This window comes from Anomalospiza imberbis, chromosome 5 (assembly GCF_031753505.1).
Source record: "Anomalospiza imberbis isolate Cuckoo-Finch-1a 21T00152 chromosome 5, ASM3175350v1, whole genome shotgun sequence".
NCBI lineage: Eukaryota > Metazoa > Chordata > Aves > Passeriformes > Viduidae > Anomalospiza > Anomalospiza imberbis.
The window spans coordinates 15,136,966-15,158,398 of NC_089685.1; the positions used below are offsets into that span (position 1 = coordinate 15,136,966).

The 21,433-nt window shown below is 43.6% G+C and overlaps 1 protein-coding gene across 5 annotated transcripts in view; it reads right to left on the bottom strand.

Moving 5' to 3' along the window:
• Positions 1-21,433, bottom strand: part of CELSR1 (cadherin EGF LAG seven-pass G-type receptor 1) — a 165,774-nt gene that overhangs the window by 97,479 nt on the left and 46,862 nt on the right. The gene's annotated exons all lie outside the window — the stretch shown is intronic.

Genomic DNA, 21,433 nt, shown 5'->3' on the forward strand with positions numbered 1-21,433 from the left:
AGCCTAAGGGCCCTATGATGGCCAAGAGAAACCAAGAGGAAGGTGACTCTTATGACAGTGACTGCTAGTCTACAGCTGGTGCTAGGGAACTGTTGCTTTTCACAGCACAATACAAAAAATTATCTTCTTCAGGTGTGGTCTCAGGCTTAAGGAGCCAGAACTCTGCACAGACAGAGAATTGTGACCAGGGCTTCAAACAGAATTCATTTAAGGAAACAAGTCTTCACATCTGAGTGATGAAACATCTTCATTTCTCTCATGTAACTTCTTAAAAATATTTTATGGATATTATTTTAAAAATTAAATAAAATATGCCTGTAGTGAAAAGCAGACATTTAAAAACTCTTCCATTTTATCCTTCCTTTCTGATTACTGATGTGCCTGTTCTGCAATAAAACCCGTAATTATAAAAATATAGCACTAATACTGATGTGCCTGATACTGCAATTTCTGATACTGATGCGCCTGTTCTGCAATAAAACCCGTAATTATAAAAATATAGCACTAATACCTCACACTGGACTGAAAGTTTCCACTGCAAAATTTCAGCACACCCTGAGGCTTACAGCAGTGCTGTGAATGTACAAATTCTAGATTATTCTGACATTATGGAAAATAATTATGACACAGTGAGTGCTAAATTTAATCTAACATCAATGCATGTGTGGAATGAGAAGTTGCACCATCACTGAAATCAAATCACTTACTTTAAATGTGTCTCCTTGCTAACATTAGGGACTCATTAAAATACAGATTGCATTACAGAAAATATGGTTAGCATTAGAGCAGCATCTAGAAATCCCAGATGAGATCAAGAGTGGCTTCCGGTAGGAAATGTTCCTTCTGAAAGATGTCATAGTGTAAACAAACAATCTTAAATGGGCATGAGTTCATCTCATGAGAGAGAACTGGTTTGAGTGGCCAATATGAGCCCCAGAGTGGGGTTAAAAACTGAGCCCAGTTTCCTTAGGCCACAGCTCAGTGTCACAGCCTTGGTCTGAAGTGTCCCAGTGATAATAATTACACGAGTAACCTGCTATTAAGTCTGATTTCAATTAAACCACAAGGTACATGCAGAAATGGATTTTGAATCACATCAATGTAAATTGCATCAGGAACTGCGTTTAAATCAATTAGTGTGAGATCAAAATTCTAACGGCATAGACTGCTAAATGTCATTTTGCTCAGGTTTGTTATCTCAAAGTGTAACTTTATGACCTATTATGGTCATGCAGAGAACAGAAAAAATCAGAATTATTTCTTTCCTACTCACTGTCACCACTACATCTCAAGTGCAGTTTTGTTTTAAAAAGAAATGTATTGTTGGAAGATTTTTCCTCCAGTAAATCACAGCAGCATAATTAACAAAATCACTTTTGACTCCCTCCTCCTATCAGGTTGCCTGTAAAAGCTCAGCTGTTGACTTTTCCCCACTGAAGCAGCTTTTTTGCAAATAGAAAAATCTCTTCTTCTGTGTGCTACTTTAACTACTGCCTGGCTAAAACAAATCAACCAGGAGGGGACATTGTCTGCAGTGAACTGTTTGACTTCTCCCAGGTAACAAGTGACAAGAGAAGAGGAAATGGCCCCAGGTTGCTCCAGGAGAGGGTTAGATTAAGTATGAGGAAGAATTAATCTACCAAAAGGGTGCTCAGGCATTGGAACAGGCAGCCCAGGGAGTGGTGGGGTCACCTTTCCTGATGTGGTTTAAAAGAAGTGTGGATGTGCCCCTTAGGGACATGGTTACATGGTGGGCTTGGTAAGGCTGGGTTAACGGTTGGATTCGATGATCCTAAAAGCCCTTTCCAAAATAAACAATTCTATGATTCTATGTGCCCATCACAGAAGCTCACATACCAGTTTTCATTTTCTCCCAAGTTTGCAAAAATCTTTATCTTCTCTTCCTCACACTCATTCTAGAAATCTGTAGTATCAGCTTCCATCAAGACCTTTACAAGCTTTAGAAATTATTGGTAACCAAAATCTTCATTGCAAACTCCTCCTACATGCTCTGTGGATTTCTTGTCAACAGACAATACAGAATTACCAGTATTTTCATAAATGACATCCTCAGACTAGTTTGACCATGTCTATCATTTGCACAGCTCATTCCCCTGAAAGGCCAGAACTATTCACTTTTTTTTTTTTTCCTAAAGAAATTGACATTTGCCTGTTTGTCCCATAGGGTGCCTGAACTATTTTGCTATTTGTTGCACAATATGCTACAGAAGTTCTCTCATACCAGCCAGAATGCTGGACAATGGGTCCCTTTTTTAAGAAAACACTCTGATCTATAGCCCGTGGTATGTATAGTAAGAAGACAAAATACGATCCACTGTCTGACAATGCAGTAGAGTCTACAAACTGTCATAATCAATATCAACTGTCACAATATGCAAGAGCTTCCCAGCATTCACAGCAGCTATTCTGACACAGTTAATAAATCACTGGAAAAAAGCCTGGTGTCAGATACCACACAGCCTCCTTGTTTCATGGGCAGCACAAAAGAAAACTGGGCACAGACATATAGCTGCAAAATGAAGTTGTGTTTTAAAAGCCAACTCAGCTTTGTGCAACCCTGTTGCAGAGCATTAAAATAAAAAGAGAGTAAAAAAGGAGCAGAGCATGTGTACTATAGGCAACAAAAGAATGGCACAGCCATAGAACTGGCTGGACAAGCAGCTCTTTCATATCACCAGTTAGGCTGAGAGCAGCATCACAGGATCTGATCATCTATTCATTCAGAAACTCAAGGGAAGTTTAAACAATCTGTGGTTTTATGAGACCAAATTAGTATCTATTCTACTTTCAACAGACAACATTGGCTTTGAGGTTGGGAACAAGTGCAATAAAGAAAGTGGAAATTTTTTTGTCTTTTTTGGGAAATGACTTAAGCCCTAAATACCCAGTAACATACGTACGTGTTTTGAGATTTACAACTGAAATACTTAATGAATGTTTAAAATGTTTCCTGCCAGAAATGGCAGAGAATTATCATTAGCAAGTACTGTTTTGTGGAGTGGCCATACTTCATGGCCTTCAGTGTTTGAGATGCCCACCATATGCATCTACCAATCTGCTAAAAAGGCTCAAACCATCTGAGTTTCCAAAGGTCTTATGATACAGCTATAAGAAGTCCCCATCATGTTTATGGCAGGTGCAAGATGGTTTCATTCAGGGGTGTGAAGCAACCCTCAAGTAGCTACACTGGAAAATTCTGTCTGCATTTTACTCTTTGGAGCATATCTCGGAACAGATGAGTGCACACACATTCCCCAGGCTTAGCTGTCACCACTTCTCACAGCCATCTTCAGCAAACCTGCTGGATGCAGGAGTCTTCCTGAAGGAGCTCAAACACTCAGATCATGCTGGCAGAGGGGATGTGCAGGCATCCTGATAAGAGTGATTTGAGGAGAGCCCAGATCTTAGCAGCCCAAGCAACCCAGATAGCCTGAGGAAAGGGGAACACAGGACAGATCAAAGAAAGAAATAGGATTCAACTGATCCTAAATCGGTTGGCTCCTAGGCTTGGCTCCTAAATCCCTGTACCAATGGCTTTTGTCACTTTGTCCTCGAGTTTCTCTTCCATAAAATAAGGATAATAGCACTTAACATGCACACTGTGAAGTAGTGGGTACAGATGATGAAATGCTGAGACACTGGGGTAACAAAAGCAACACAAATGTCCTTAAGAAATCATAAAAGGTTCTTTTAAGAGCTGTTGCAGCCAAGTTTATCAAAAACAAGGTGGAAAGATTAAATTAAGACTCTTACTGTCTCACAGACCTGTGAACGAACAAAGAGAATTCTGAACAGCCTGGTGGCTACACCAAAAATATGTGCATTACAAATATGGTCCCTGCACACTGAATTTTTATTCTGGCAATATTATTCTGTGTATATTTTCCACGAAAGTGCTCTCTACAAGGTGGAAGTCAAAGCAGACTGTTGTCTTTTGAGTCTTTGTCATTGCTGAAGAGGAGACTTACAACTAGAATTACTCATCTTCAACCTTCATCAAATTATTGAAAAGATCTAATAGCAAACACATACTCTGATGCATTACAAAGAAAAGAGAAGACAAGAAAGGCTGATGAAAGCTTGATGCTCTCTAAAACACATTAAGAACTAGAAAATTGTCTAAATATGCATTGTTTCATTATTACCTTGACTTTACAACAAACCTTATCAAATCTGATACTTTAATCTCAGCTTTCTATCTTCTGGCAGTCCATAAACCAAAGAATTTTATTATCTAGAAATGTAAACATAGCAAAGTTTACCTGAAAAGCATATTTGGCAATGGTAGCACCTGGCCAGAGAGGTTTTTTTGTTTCTTTTTTAAGTTTGCAGAAATAAAATAATTAACACTTTTTTTAGCTTACTACATACAAAGATCTTAGTACCAATTTTGAAAGCTGTATACTTTATACTTTAGCATCAGAGCTTTCTTTCACAAATATACCGACCCAAACCCATTCTAATTTTGCTTTATAGCACAACTGGAAATAGCAGATGTGCTATAAATGCCAGTTTTTACAGCTGCCATGCAAAATCTTGGCTAGCAATCCACAGGTTCAAATAACCTCTTGCTCTTCCCAAATCATAAGAAGAAGCCATGGCCATGGGTAGCAGCCACTGCTTGGTCACAGGCCTTGGAATGATCAAAGCTGCATCCCCATTGCTTCCAGCCATGGCTTTACATACAGAAGTTAATACACACCCAGTCCAGCACTAAACCTGGAATTACTATGAGGATGTTGTGCTTTTAGTGTCCTCTCCACTGCTTGGGTGGCAGTGGCACATCAGTAGCACCTGGTTGCAGAAATGAATACTGCAGGCAATGCTTGCCTGTCTGAGCAGGGCTGGCACCCAAACCACACTTCCCGCTGAGCAAACAGCAGTGAAAAATCAGCATATGTCAATAAAAGTGAGACAGTGCACAGTCCTGCCCTGAGCTTTAGTTTGCCTCAGAGAATCTGCCACCATTGCAGGGCTGACTCCTTTCCTTGCATTGTGCTTCCACCACCATGGAAGCAGATTTAAAATGCATTAAATATCAGTGTGCTAATATTGTCCCTTCCAAACCATTGCTGTAGGCACTACAAAGCTTCACTTCCATAGCAGAAATAAGAACACTATGAACACCCATAAGATAAACTCTTTAAAATGTCTTCTGTGTAACAGAAAGTCCAGAAGATTATAATGCAAAGAAAATATCCTGAAAGAAAACAAACTGCACAGAAAATGGCAGGTGGACACCTAAGTAAGATTACTTGCTGAAACACCAGGAAAACACGACCAGAAAGGAAAAGGAAAATGGGCATGATGGTGAATTTACAGATACTCCATCTCAGAGTTTTCCCAGGTAGCAAGCAGCCTCACTGAGGAAGTGTTTCAGGTTAGAAAGTGTTTATGACTCCTGTTTAATGTACCCTCAGGAAAAGGAAGCAGATGATGGTTTTGGTCCTTCCAAAAGACAAGCACAACGTCTAGTGGCAAATATCCTCTCTGTCTCCCTAAAGAGTCTCTCTTTTGCAGCAGGAACAGCTCAAAGTGCAAAGGCCTTTTTGCTAGAGAAAACTGATCTTAAATGGTACAGTAACAGAAAAGTAACATCCATGAGGAATACACTCTATCATTGCTTTGTGAAAAACATAAACATATTGTGTATAATATCCTATTATTTCTTAGACAGGCACTAATGAATTTTGTCAAAGCCTCCCTTTCCTTGGAATCAGAAACACCGCTGATGAGCAATTCTGTCATTACGTCAGGCTGGATGCAACTACATGGAGATGACTGTCTTTGGCCACATGAGACTTATGTTATTGATTTTGTCCCTTTGTTTCAGGCTGTCAGCCAGCTCCCTGCATTTAGGAGCACTGATTGCCAACACAAGTTGTGGGCTTTGGAAACAATATATAAAAATAACTATCTATTATTCACACAATGCCAAAGGTTCATGTTGGAACTGCTGCTGTGAAGAATGTCAAAGTCCAGGTCTGCTCCCAAGCCCATTGTGCCAACAGGAAGATTCCCATTGATTTCAGTGGGCTTCACTCCCTGCCAAAATTTGGCCTAGAGCCTAATTCCCAGAGTCATTGCCAGTGCACTCCCACAGAGCTTCACTCCCGACCCTGCAGCCCCAAACAAGAACAGACTGCCCAGGAAGTGGCGTGGGGCTGAAAAATCAGAACGGCAAGAGCAGAAAGCAAAACATGAGGGATAAGCAGGGCAAGCATGTGGACACTAGAAACATGGCCCATGGACAACACCTCCTCTTGTAAAGGTGGAAAGGGTTTTCCTAAAATCAGGCGTCTGAATCTGTACCTCAACATCTCTCATTTTCCAGGAAGGATGAGCAGCTGCAGCCACCCTTCAGCAGATACTCTGCTTTGAAAATATTGGCCAGTGTTGCCCAGCATCATTTGGAGGAAAGAAGGTTTGGAGCACTCACAGGAAGAGGGAAGACAAAGATCTGTTACAGGGGTATTTTAGATTTCAAAGTGAGGTAAAAAAGGAGGCAGCTGAGGTACATGGTGTATGCAATACCTTGGCATACCCGGTCCTGACTGAGCTGCAAGAAAGGGGAAAGTCCTGGGTAAGACATGTCTTTAGGGAAAAAGAAGGTATCTGGGATTAACTACAGCAAGACTGGCAGACTGATGGAAGACAAGCAATAGTCCACACTGTCAGAGTGACTGCCAGTGACCAGCTCTCCTTAAACCAGTATTAACCACATTACCTCCAGCACCTTCCTGCTGCTACTGCAGCAACTCAGAGCACCCCAGGGGTCTGTCCCAGGCCACCCAGGCCACGGGGTATGCATCTGGATCATGGCTATGCCAGGCTGTGCCTTGCCACTGCACTGCCCATGGCAGCATCAGCCACATCCCCACGTGTGAAATGATGTCAGGGTCATTGCAAGCAACAGATCCCAATAAGTGTGTTCAGGCACTTCCAGGCAAAGCCACCTCTTCTGCTCACCAGCTTCAGGCACTCTTAATTTCAAGTTAAACCTTAATGTACTTCTTTTTGCAAAGAAGATATACTGGGACACCTGGAGAAAGTGGGCAGTAGCACTTGGGGCTCTCACCCCACAGTTCCCTTGGCAGCAGCCATAGCTGTACCACCTAAATCAAACAGCTAAAAATACCCAGGTTGTGGGAGGATAAATTGCGCATAAAGCAACTGTGAATTCCTGATGTGCATAAGAGAAAAAAACAAACCAATTTTGTCATCATTAAGGTAGCCTGTGCTGTTCAGGATTACTTACTTTGTACACCATACTGAAAAGAAAAAGAGCATAGTTGAGTCTGCAGCTTGAACAGGGATTAAGAACAAATAGATGCCAACTGGATTGCTCAACATTGTATAAGATTGCCGTTCTGAAACCAGCACCTGCAAGCTGAGAATTTTGAAATGTTAATTGGGTTGATAACACTAGTCTGGGGGAACATTTCCGGAGGGTAGGAGGTAAAGCAAGTTGGATCTGCTGACAAGAATAAGCCCTCTTGACTTCTGACTGCAGCAAGGCTTAAGATACACCTCATTTCCTTGAACACCCTCACACAGAATCATTTCTTGCTCTTCAGGTATCTGGTGCTCATGGACTACAGCTTCTGTAGGGGGTGAGATGCAGGCAGGGGATGCTGACAGGGATGCAGGAGCAACAGGTTGAACAAGGAAACAAATCCCTGTTCTGAGCAGAAAGCAGAACTATAAGGGATTTGAGACACTTAGAGGGAAGTATGTGGGAAGATAGCATGAACATGCTAACAACCAACTCTTTAAAGACTATTTAACTGAAGATTAGATTTTCCTTCTAACTAAAATGCAAAGCAATTTTCCTTCTGGGCTCTGCACACCTCCCTGTACCTCAGCTGGTTTTCCTTGTTAGCAAGGACTGGCCAGACTCCCCTGCCCAGCTGTGCCTGGCAGCAGGGCCAGCTCCCCACCCATGCATCCTGCCCTGCTCCGGGCCATGCCAGCCCCCAGTGGGTGCACAGCCAGGAGCCCTGTCCTGCTCCGGGCCATGCCAGCCCCAGTGGGTGCACAGGCAAGGAGCCCTGTCCTGCTCCGGGCCATGCCAGCCCCAGTGGGTACACAGGCAAGGAGCCCAGTCCTGCTCCGGGCCATGCCAGCCCCCAGTGGGTGCACAGCCAGGAGCCCTGTCCTGCTCCGGGCCATGCCAGCCCCAGTGGGTGCACAGCCAGGAGCCCTGTCCTGCTCCGGGCCATGCCAGCCCCAGTGGGTGCACAGGCAAGGAGCCCTGTCCTGCTCCGGGCCATGCCAGCCCCAGTGGGTGCACAGCCAGGAGCCCTGTCCTGCTCCGGGCCATGCCAGCCCCAGTGGGTGCACAGGCAAGGAGCCCTGCCCTGCTCTGGGCCATGCCAGCCCCAGTGGGTGCACAGGCAAGGAGCCCCCGCCGCTGCTTCTCCAAGCCAGCTGCCAGCCACAATGCAGGTTGCAGACTCCCCTGAAGACAAGGATTTCCATTTAATGCTAATGCCCATAGAAACTGTGCATCTTACAGCACTTATCTGACCTGTTCAGCTGAAATACCCTGCTCCAGATTGCTACACCAGATAAATTCATAGACTGACTTGCTGGGGGCTCCAGCACCTCCCATGAGGCTTGGTCTTGTTTCATATATAATCAAAACTATTGCCTAATTACTGCAATAATTTTCTCTGAATTGAAAAGGGAGAGGGGTTTAATATCATTCACATTTTAATTCTAATTAAATGCAGAGCTAAATGTTGTTGGCCAAAAGATCATTTCCCAGACTTGCGTGGCTTGCAGCTTCATCCCGCAGTGTGCCACCGTGGTGGCAGCAGTGGCTTGGGTGGGGCGCCGTTGGGCAGGCAGAGATGCTAGCCAGCATTGAGGTGTATGAAGTCCAGGCACAGGAAGCACTGCTTCCACTCACCCCACAGCTAAAGGGCTTTTCCTGGGCTTCCACCTCTCTAGCTGTACCCAGTGGTACACAGGATTCAAAAATCCATGAAAGCACCGGACTAACAACTGCAGTCATGGGATGCTGCAGCGTTAAATCTCCATTCAGGCCATGGTCTTCTAGTGAATGATGCATTTCGTACAGAGGACATAAGAGCAGTGTGTTTACCCTGAGATGCTTTGACGTCATTTACCCCACTTCAAAAGGGACAGTCCCTGTGTGGGGTGCCTGGCTGTGCTGCTTGGGGGGACAACCCATGGGTCACCATAAAAGCCTCCATTCTCCTCACACCTACACATCCCCCACAAACATTTTTACCCAGGGTGTCTGATTAAAGCAAGAACTTCCCCAAGCAAGCCAGAGCTCTATTCAAATCTCTCTCTTTGCAGTTTCAAATCAGGAATGGATGAAAACTGCTTTGAGGATGGTAAGGGTGAGGTGGGATGAATTGGGATGGGGGCCTGGGAGTTTCAAAACTGGGAGCAGTGCTAAGGAGATTGCTTCTCTGCCTCACTGTTTGCACCTGTACTGCATATTAGTAACCTCAAAGGTATCCTTTCAAAAGAGCATCAGCAAAATGAAATCCATCAGGTTTATTTCTCTGAATGTCTCCATATTCCCATGTTGCTTTTCCCTGGAGATATGCTCTGCTTCTTGCTGTGACCCAAAGTGAAATCACAGGACGCTTCCTGCTGGATGGGGTTCAGGTTTGCTATCTTGAGTGGAAAAAAAAAGAAGGGAACAATGAAAGAAAGACAACAGTCATGTTTACAGACAAGCTTTCAAAACAGCTATGTATCAGCTGAAAGTTATTGATATATGGGGTGATGCAGGCTTGCCCAGCTCCCTGAAACAGAAAAACCACCAGAAAAATTCAGCTGTGGTAGCTCAAGGGTTGCTGACTGTGCTCACGTGCTATGGAGGCCCAGCTTGGGAAATAACAGGGTTCTTAGGCATATGGGAACTTCTTTTATTTTTTGTTTTCTGTGGTTTTCTGTCATCCTAAGGCATTTGCAAATTAATACAAAATAAAAACAGAGGGCTATCTCTCTGAGACAGGGCAAGCAATAATGGCTACATGTCAGCTTCCACACGCACCAGGCACAGGAAAAGTTGGTTCAGCTACTCCTTCTGCCCCCAGAGACCCAGACTCAAACATCAGGGACCCACATAAACAAGGTAACATTCTCAGGCTGCTTCGGCTCTCAAATGTGTTGATGGGAGCAATGAAAGGGCATGGATGTCCCACCTGTAGCACATATATCCAAAAGAAAAGGTTTTAGAGCCTTTATAACTACCCTTTCTCCCTTCCTCTTTCAAGCTTAATTAATTTTTAAGAATTTTTAACAAGAAGTAGATAAAATTCAAGAGAAGAGGTAAGGTCCATCATGGTCTATCTGCTGGGATCTTACAAAAAATATACCCATCTCCCACAGTCTAAAAACTTTAGACTTTCAACTAGCTTAATTCCATTAAAAATCTCAAAAATTAAAATATTCAACAAAATATCACATTTTCCTTCATTTTTTGTTTCAAAGGGAATAGATTTTCCTTTTTCTTACTAGATTTTCAGCTGACCAGTTTAGCTGGTCTCTTCTGTTAACTGAGGTCTGCTGACTTAAGCAGAATAAGAAGGAAATATGCAAATCAGAAACTTGAGGAAATAAATTAAAGCAAATAAGAAATGTAAATAAATTAAAATTGCTTGCATCATGTGATTAAAGAACTATGAATACAAAGACAAAATAAACAGGTAAAACCACCCTTACCAAACTTCCACAGTTTTGGGAAAGACTCACCAGGCAGTGGGAATATTTATAGGGAAAGAGCTGTGTACTTTGTCTGGACTCTCTGTTGATAGGCGACCTACACAATCTTCTAAAAATGTAATGCAAAAACAACCCCCTTTTGATTAACTAACCACCTACACATCACTGGCCACTGGCAATGAGATCATGGTGGGTTTGGCTGCATGGTCAACTGAGATTATTCTTGGATCCCTGCCGTTAAAACTAGAATGCTGGACAAGAATCAAAAGAGACAAAGCACTTGTTTCCTGTTTCTATAGTATAGAACATGTAGTGGGTATTTTTCTCCCCAAAACTTTTCCAAAGACAAAAGTAGCCGCCCATACAAAATGTGGAGAAGGCAAGAGCTTGACTCCTATCGCTGAACGTCATCTGGGGAAGCCGATGCAGAGAAAGGGCAGGTCAAGTTATGATAGATGAAAGTGGGTAACACAGTGACTCGGAGCCACTGGTGAAACACAGAAACTACACTGATCTTCAGAAATGATACCGTAATCTCAAATGCCTATCTAAGGATTCCTATTCAGCTGAACTGTAGAAATGAAGTCATAACTGCATGATTCACTTCTTTAAGAATCAGATAAGATTTTCTGCCAGACACTTTGTAAGACATAGATCTGGAGCAAAATTTTGCATTCTAGGACTAATGTAAGACTATCCAACAAATTCCATGAGGAAAAAATTCTCTTTAAAGGAATTTACTATGATGGATAAATGGAGAAAAAAATTGTGCTGTTGATACATGCTTGATTTTAGCACAGCATCAGTAGGGCATCACCAGGAGTGTGGCAGGTTGGGCTCTGCCAAGCAGTCACATGTTTCTGGCTAAGGGCAGGATGTCTTTCTCTTCTGGGTGATGGTTCCTTCCTTCCTATTCCGCCAAATTTGCAGACAATCCAAGTGAGTTGTATTTGGTGAGATCAGGGTATTCAACAGCAAGCAGAACCTTACTACAAGTGCATGACAAGACCCAGCAGGCGTGTGCCCTCCACAAAGCAGGACAGGATGACTCCCTGGGACACCTGCATCATGGACAGCATGAAGTTTTTCCAGTTAGGAGAGAATTAATTCACCATTTCCAGGCATCCCATTGAAACTAATGCTCCCACCAGACCACTGGACATTTTAACATCTGTAGAAAAGCCTTCTCTTTCAAGCCAAGCAGAATTTCCAGGTGTAGAAGAGGACACACAGAGTGAAAGCTGGATATATGATGACCTTAATGGTGCCATGGAAGCAGCACTTTTCACCTAGCATTGAATAAACTACCCATGGGGGGAGAAAAAGTTTCATTGTACACTGAGTTTTCCCAGGGCTGTTTGTATATTCTACAAAACCGTAAGAACTTACATACCTCCTTCATTATAGTACCAGTAGATTCCTATCAATATCTTTAAAGGCATTATTTTTCATTTTTTAGTTATGTTTTGTGGAAAAATGTAAAATACTGAGCATATGTAAAATATACTCAAAAACTGTCATCATTAATGTTGAGCCTTAAAATGTAAATCACTCTGGTAAAACACGAAAATCTTCATTCTAGGAATGCCTACCCCTATAATTCCACTGATCTCAGCACAACCTGAGCATTACAGGACTGCTGGACATGAAGCCTTCAGCCTGAGTTCTGAGACTACTTTGGTATGATATCAAGAATGTGCAGCTTCCTGAGAAACCACTGAGTCCCAAGGATGAAATTTCACCAAGCATTAGTAGAGGTCCATCCTATCACCTTTCTATAAAACATACCAAACCTGTGTCCTCCATTTGTAGGCATGCAATGAGATAAATGTTATCCCTGAGAGAATATAAATACTCATTTTATTTTTAAAATATAGTTTTTAAAATTTAGTAGTACACACTGTGAAAAGCAGCTGTCCGTAAATCAAGATTTTTCTATGCAAAGACCTTATCTGAATTCCTGCAGGATGCTTCATACTGTAGAGTCACTTCCCAAGAGCTCAGACAATTGCAGAAGTTTAATTAGTAGAAAGCATTTGTGTTTCAGTGTCCACAGCACATCTTTTCACCACCTAAGCTCTGAGGTCAACTGGACAGACAGTACATCAGCTCTTTGGGCCATGCCTTTGAGTCCAGACACTCATTCTCTCTCTCTACTTATAAAATTAAGCTTATGCCATGGCTCAACTCAATGACAAAGTTCTCAGAAGAAAAATGTATTTTAGCTATTTTTAAATTTCCTCAGTTTTCAAAAACCTCTTTAGCTCTGTTTATATTTAGCCCTAATATTTCTCTATTTGGCCAGTGAGCATCTTCCTGAAAGAGCTTCCTAATGCTGAAAAAACACTCAGTTTTAACACCTGCAGTCATTGTACTGCATCAATAACCCCAAAAACATCCCACATGGGAAGACTTGCTCTTTCTCTCCATAGGGCCAACCAGAAACCCCCTCCTGCTTCCCAGTCTGCAGGAAACCTGCTCATCCCTGAGGTGGGTCCTAAGACAGCCAAATTCTGCCCATAGTGGTCCACAGCTGCAGGTCCTCACAGCACTGGCTGCTTGAAGCACTAACTTCCCTGAATGTCTCACAGGTGGGCTCATGCAAAAGGGAACTAGAGCTTCAGTATTTGCATGGAAAGAACTACTTCCCTCTGGATGTGACAGCTGGTAATGGGGAGAGAGGCAAAGCTGTAACCCAGATCAGGAGGTTTATAGGGCTGCTAGCGTGCCCGTGCAGCACAGGAAGCAGCAGCAGCTCCACACAGGCCAACGTTAGTGGAACAGACAGCAAAATTCACACAAATGTGTGCCAGGTAAGGGATGGCTTTGGCATGCTCCAGGTCACAGGGAGCACAGGCAGGAGGCTAGGTGGGGGCAGCTGTCACCCAACCCAGCTCCACAATTTGTCACACAGATGTCATTCCTCGTGTCAGAAAACTCAAAGCAAGATGCACGTGGAAATGTCATGACAGGTGGCTGCAATGTCTGGAGAAAGCATCAAGTGGAGAAAAACTTCTACCAGAAATCTTCCAAAACTGTAGAAGTTCTTGATCTCCAGCTCAGGCTGACTCCCATGACTGCTAACAAGAAGTGGATGCAGCTCTTCCTCCACCACCCCTAGAAGAAGAGAGAATTGTCCCAGACAAGCTGGCTTTTACTCCTCTGTTTTTTTTTTTTTTTTCTTTCTGTCCTTCCAGGAAAAACAAACTGCTGCATTTGTAGCTACAAGGACATGGAGGTAGAAAAGGACAGCTCACATGGGCATTCTTCTCTGAGCAGTAATGCAGAAGCAAACCCCAACAGTGCATTTCATGGTGGAAAATTTCCTGGGCATGAAGCCCATGGAGGGAGGTGGGTTTGGCCAGACTCAAGCTTTCATGAACTCCAACTTCATTACAGTAAAATTTAAAAGTGCTTCCTCAGTTGAAAAACATATCTTCTACTTTGGTTCCATTAAAAAAATCTTCTAATTAAGGAGGGATGTAGAATTAAAAGCAAAAAATCACTAAAATTTTAGGATGGATAGATGCATAATTAAAAGAAAAAAAAAACCAAAACAAACAAAAAAGAAAAAAAAAACACCCATGAAAATTTAAAAAAATGTTCAAGCTCAAAATAAGATATTCTAGACCTGAAAAAATTACCTATTTGTCTTTGTGCCCTTTTCACAGGCCTGTTTGGCAAAGAGGATGTTTCACAGTCTCCTCTTACGGAAATCCAACGCCATACTCTTGCTTCAGGACTGTTGCCAGCTCCGTGTTTAGTGGATAAACCCTTTCACATTTGTCTTTGAAAGAGGCTCTTGTGAGCAGGAAGCTGTGCTGTGACACCAGGCTCCTGTGCTCTTTAAAACAGCTCAAGCTCTGCAAATGACCTCTCTCAACTCGCTTTCTCGGTTGGCTCAAGACCTCTCCTAGACGTTGTTTCTCCAGCAGTAACCTGAGGCTTCAGAAAATGCTGTAACAGGTGGTCAAAGTTAAGTCAGCACCCAGAAAAAGAAACATTTTAATATTACCTACCTAATGCACCTGTCTTTAGCTGTTTACACTCATAATCAGAATTTAGGGGGTTTTTGCTGAGGTCCATGACTCATACCCAGACACTACGCAAGGCCAGTAGATATGATATTACAATTTCTTTAAATTTAACATCATTTAACATCTGCTGCATTTTACTGACTGAGTTGTCTGGAAAGCACAGGATACTCTGGAGATCATGGAAGTACAGATGGGCTCCTTAGGTCTCTGAGTGCATCTTGTACCTCTCTTTCTCAACTGTTTTTATTTCCCAATCAAGTAATGTTATTTCTGTAATTAAAGTACTGAGCTCACTTGATGTATGTTGGGCATTGCTGTGCAAAGCATGGGATTTGAAAAATTATACTGTCTTAGAAAATACCAAACCAAAATCCCAAGACACCAACAGAAGCTGAGAAATGTCAACAGAAATAATGTGGCAACAACAAGGTCATATGAGCATGAAACAGACCATTTCTCTATTATCTATTTCTATCTATTTCTCTATTATCACTAACCACTGTAAAATAAATTGGGTGTTTCCCTCTCCTCTTTCCAAGCACAGAGTTACACACTCAGCAGCACGGAGCTCAAAACAGTCTCTACCCAAAGCAGCAAAGTAAGTGCTCTGCTCCGGAACACCTTTGGTGTAGTGGACTTATTTTAGGTTTGCACACAGGCACCAGGAGGCAGAATCTGGCCAAATCACTTTAAAAAGACTGAACTGCTTGAGATAAATACCTGAGAATCCACCTCTTAATACGCCATTGCTCTAATTTCTCTTCTTAAAGCATTTGCACCAGTAATCAGAGGTGATCACTGAGCTCCATCCTGCACCTTTAATTAAAGTCTGTTTCTGAAAGCCCTGTCTAGAGAGACTAATCCCTCTCTACTCATCTGCTAGACTTGCACAGTGGGGCAAAGACGCAGATGCATGTTTGAGGAGGTGAACAGGTCCCAGTTTGGCACTCCAAAATGTCACAAAACATCTACTGATACTCAAGCTAGCTACTTCAAATGCAAATTGCTAACAGTCAGTAAAGAAGTGGACAGAGAAGCACATACAGGGGAAAACCATGAATACAGATATGAAAACTAATCATTCAAGGGTAACTACATATTAGTTTTTGTTTGGTACTACCAGTGTGGGCTCAGGTCCTGTCAGCTCTTGCCTGAAGCTGATGCTTCTGTTGAAGCAGATGCATAAAGCTTGGAAAGAAAACTGTAGGAAATCCTCCCTCAGAACTCAAAGGAGATAGGAAAAAAGGAGAGCTGTCACACCAACAAAAGCAAATATAGTCCTCAAAGCAGTAGAGTGGTGGCTCACGGGAGCTAAGGAATAATATCAGAGAGCTACCATGCTGCTGTAGGCATGGTGTATCAAGATTTCCACATCATTAAGGTTACTCTGCAGCCTTCACTAGTGATACATTGCCACTTACCCTCTGCTCTGTCAGCACGGCAGAGTTCCATCCCCCAGCATCAGATTTACCCAACAGTTCATGTTCATCTCCTCACAGTGTCTGTCCCTTTTTCCACCTCCCAGTGTGACCACAAAATCCTCCCTCTGTCTCTCACTATAAACTTCTCTCTTCTGAAGCACTGCTGGGAAGCTGCCCTCCCGTGACAGCAGGTGACAGCAGGTGACAGCAGGTGTAAGTGGCTGCAGCCACTGATGCCTTCTTCACATGTTCATGTGGATAAAGGAAGGTCCCAACTGCAAATGTAGGTGCAAATGTCCAGAGACCAATGGCCTTGCCCTTGCACCATCCCTCACCCTGAGTGAGCCTTGCAAACTTTTACCATCTCTTTTTTCAGTCCCTAGGGCTGCCTGTTCTGTGTTCAGACACCTGGCTCTGGGTCTCTGCAGGCTGCTAAAATGCAAGAAGATAAGAGTAACAAAGCAAAGGCATCTCTTGCAGAAAGGGATTTATGGTCCCAGGGCATATGTTTGTGGAGAATTTACTGTGTGGGCTTAGAGACTGCTCAGACTGACTGAGCCACAGCTCCTGCAGAGACCAGTGCATGGAAAGGGACACAAGTAACCCAAAACTCTGCTAACTCACAGTCAAGAAGCAAACATGAGCCAAAGCCTGGAGACACAGAGATGACCTGAGTGACCGTGACTGGTATTTCACAGTGAAGAGCCAAAACCTGTAGTCTGTAAGAGAATGGGATGTGATGTTACCTTCTGGGAGTTTAGGATTAATGCAATAAACATATGGAGGGTAGATCAGCTCAAGAATACTGGGGAATTTTGTGAGTCAGTATTTTCAAGTGAAAACTACTGAGAAGGGCAGCAGGGAAGTCAGTGCTTAACAGGATCACGTTTAGAAATGTGCGACTAGAAAAGCCAGGAGGAAGGCCCCTCTGCAACTGCTCTGGTACCCACTGCAGGTCAGCAGAGATTGCACAGCAGCCAAGGGATGCAGGAGTGCCACAGAAATGAGCCTGCAGTGCCAGGGCTCATGGGTGCTTTCTTCAACGAAAGGTTAGTACTAAGATTAAATGGTCTTAAGCAAAGAGGGTGCTAACCTCCCTGTGTTCACAACTGACAGTTCAGAAGAGCTTCAAGATAAGTGCAAAACACCAGAAGAGGCACTTGGCTCAGAGGTCTCAGTACAGGCTCCAGTATAGAGTGTAAAAGAAAATATAATTGTTTCTCTTACTCCCGAAATATACATTCTCACAACAATATACATTACAAGAAGCCAAGCCACACAGGGCACACTGATGGCTGGTGTTTGCCTCCACTGCTGACAGGCCCCCAGTATGTAAACATCTTCCTAACACAGACATACCTCTCAGGTCTGTGTAATCTGGGTTTTCTGCAAGCCTGAAGAAATGCCTGAATATGTTACTTTGCAAAGCCAACTCTCTGCTCCTTTTTACAGCTTAAAGAAACTCTGAAAAGTCAAAATACTAATTTAAAAAGTGAAATATAAGTGAAATATCAGCTACATTGATGTACACACACACAATATAGAGGGTATGGGAAAGAAGTGAGCTATGCAAAAATGTTAATAAATGATGCAATTTGTGACCTAGGCAACACCACCAAACAGAGAACAATGATTCTTGGACTAGCAATGGAGAGAGAGAATGGAGGCAGAGGGTGGGTGATGCAATGCTAGATGTTGCTAACAAAAACCCATATGACAATGAAGAAAGTAAGGAGGTAAAACATGATGGGAGTTAATAAATGGGACACACCCCAAAGCAGCCATAAGAGGAAACCAGCTGGACATCAGGAACAGACCACACCACAATGTCATCTTGCTTGGCTTTTCACACTTTGTAAAGAGGTAGGGAATTTTAACACACTATGCATCTCCACACATGCTAGATTCTGCTAGTACATCTATAGAACAGCTCTGTGATACTGAAACAGTAGAATCTAACTACAAGAAAAGAGATTTGGGAGGACTTAAGAATTAAAGGAACAACTTGCTGGTAATGCAACATGTGGCAGTTTAGTAATGAACAAACACAGCAGTCAGCATAGTCAAAATTGATGTGCCAAATATAAGTAAATTGTTAGTACTGGTAATACTTCCATCTGCAGGATTCAGACATGACAGAAGCCAACTTAATCCAACATGAACTTCACTGGTTGCACTTTTCTTAATATAGACTAGTTACTGATAAAAATGATACATGATAAAAGTGGAATATCTTCAGAGTGTTTCTCGTGGAATCACAGAAGTAACTTCCAGTCCACCTGGACTTGAGAGATGGTCACAGAGTGTTGAGTTCACAACTGCCGCCTGTGCCAATCTAACTGGGAGCACCACGCTGACTTCCTTTAACTCTTGACTCCTTCCTCTCCTTTAATTCCCCTCTCTGTCCCCCCTGCAGTGCAGCGTGTGAGCTCGGCTGCCGGCACTCTGTGAAGTCACCCGGAGAGCGCACATTCACCACTCCAAGCTGGGGAGAGCGCACATTCACCACTCCAAGCTGGGGAGAGCGCACATTCACCACTCCAAGCTGGGGAGAGCACACATTCACCATTCCAAGCTGGGGAGAGCGCACATTCACCACTCCAAGCTGGGGAGAGCACACATTCACCACTCCAGGCTGGGGAGAGCGCACATTCACCACTCCAAGCTGGGGAGAGCGCACATTCACCACTCCAAGCTGGGACTCCTCGCCAAGCGCAGATTCCCAGCCAAGCCAGCTGCTTGCCCCGCAGCCAGCGTTGCTCATCCTCCCCCTGCCCCAGCCCCTCACGTACCAGTTTGTTCAGCTCAATTAAACAGTCCCTTGTCAATGTGCCTTGGGAAAGGACAAGCTTTCCCCTCCAGTGAATGACAGAGATGGAAGCTCCTGCATTTATTATGGCTGGTTCAGGCTGGTTTCAGAAGGACATATGCCTCTACTTAGCCTGGTGATACCTTGACAGGCGCCAAATGATGTGTGGGGATTTTACAAGCAGGAAATACTCAGTTTCTTTTCATGATACCTTTTTTACAAAAAGTTACAAAGTGGTTCATGTAAATGACTCCAGGAATACCAGAACTTCAATATTGACATATTGATGAAAGTAATAATAGATGATTTTAAAAAAAGTATTTACAGTACTTCTGAATCTTCCCTAAGGTCTCCTCTTGAGCCACCTAATAACACTTTCAGGTTTTAAGCTCCATTTCACCAATAAAGGGTATTTAAAAATTATTTTAAATCAAATCCCAGGCATCCAGAAGGCTCCATCCAACCGGCATCTCATGCTTGGCAAATACACTGTGCTGTAATCCTCCTGCTGCAGCACAGCAGCTCTGTCCTCATCTATTGTCCTCAACCATGAGAAACTTTATTCCATCCTCTCTCCACCTAACATGCTTAGAAGCCTTTTCCTCTTGACACTATTGCCCCAGAGGAATAAAAACTACAAACATTGGCTTACTAGCTGGAAATGGTAGAAGTGTACTCCTCCTCCTTGCAGAGCTGAGAGTGAGGAGCTGAAAGGTGATGTGCATGAGAGTTCCTTTGATAAGAGGCCAAGAAGTGACATGAACAAGATAATCAGGCCTTCAAACCAGACATGCACATCTGGGACAACTATCTCCAGCTTCCATCTGACAAGAGAATAACCCTGGTAATAGGAGTCTTGAGTTGAGTGCTCCAGCAAAAGAAAAAAATCAAATTAGTTTAATTTAGCTTCTCTCTGGCTCTTACTGGTGTCTGGAACACTAACTCATGCCATGCAAGAAGGGGTGGCATTTCACTACAAGGGGTTTTGCCATGGGTAAATTAAATCCCAGTTTGGTCACTCTGGGACCTTTTGCACTAAAACTCCAACTATAGTAATTTTGAGTGCAAAGGAAGTGGCCTCTCAGACACAATTGTGGAACTGCACATGAACCATCCAAAAGGCCAAGTCCTTCACACTGATCTCCAGCTTCCCATCATGAGGGAGAGCAGGGCTGTCCCCTGCCACGCAGGGTAAGACTGTTCTCAACACCCCACGTGGTGCCGGATAACCACACACGGTGGGGATACCACCAAGGGCATGACACAACACCTCCTGCCCAGTGTTAGGTCCGGCAATGGCAGTGCCCAGCTGGGCCTCTCACTGTGCTCCTGCATGGTGGGACAGGTGAGCTGTCTGACACAACAGCAGAAGTGCGTGAAACATCTGACCCCAGCTCATATTGGCAGGGAAGGAGGAATCAGCCTCCAGAGCGCAGACTGGGCCGGTCGGGAAATGCGCTAACTCTGAAAGAATGAGCAGCTCGGCTCCTGGTGGTTGATGTCAGCTGCTCCTGACTTCTCTTGCCTCAGGTGAGTTGATTCATGTGTTTTATAGACATGAAGTATGAAAGGTGCTATTGTTCCTTGAAGATCCCCACAGGATCAGTTTCCACTCTCTTTGGTCCCGATTTTGCCTCCTTACCAATAGTTCCGACCCACAACTTTGCAACCCAATACTTCCAGTTTTTGAGAAGATCAGGTTAAGGTCATTCCTTGACTGACCCTAATCTTCCTTCTCCTGAATGCAGCTAACCACACCTCTGAGCACACCAGATCATGGGCAAAAAACTGAACATGGATCAGGCTTCTGCTTTCAACTCTTTCCCTGATCTGGTTCTCCTTGCCTCCCCACCTTTGTTTTTTTTCTCACCAGTCTGGTGTGGGTAATGAAGACAGAATATGCATTTTGCCTCCAGCAAGAGTTTTTTGGTTCAGATCAGCTGCCTCTAACTGGAGTAAATAATTCTGGTACAAGAATGAGATGCAATGCACAGCAAACTGAAATAAGAAAACTTCTGGCTGCTTCAAGGACAGGTTGTACCCTGACCCTTTGTTGCCTGCAGCAGCTCTGGTGCTTGACATACGGCTGCTCTCCCACAAAGAGCAAGACCATACATGCACCCACAGCTGCTCCAGAGGTTGATTTGGGGCTGAGACTCACAAATGTCTGTGGACAGCCAGAGTTCTCCACACTGACCCAGGGAAGGCGACAGCTCCATAGGAGGTCTGGCAGGACACTTTGTGCCTGGCTGGGACACCCTGCCTAGCCTGCATGACAGCTGAAATCACCAATGTGCACTGCAGCCTCACCAGAGGAAAGGCAGAATTTGGGTGAAACCCATTAATACCAGCCTAGCAATTAACAACCCACAGCTCTTAGTACAAGAAAATCAACTACTGCACCATTTGAAGTGTAGCACATGTACATACATGAA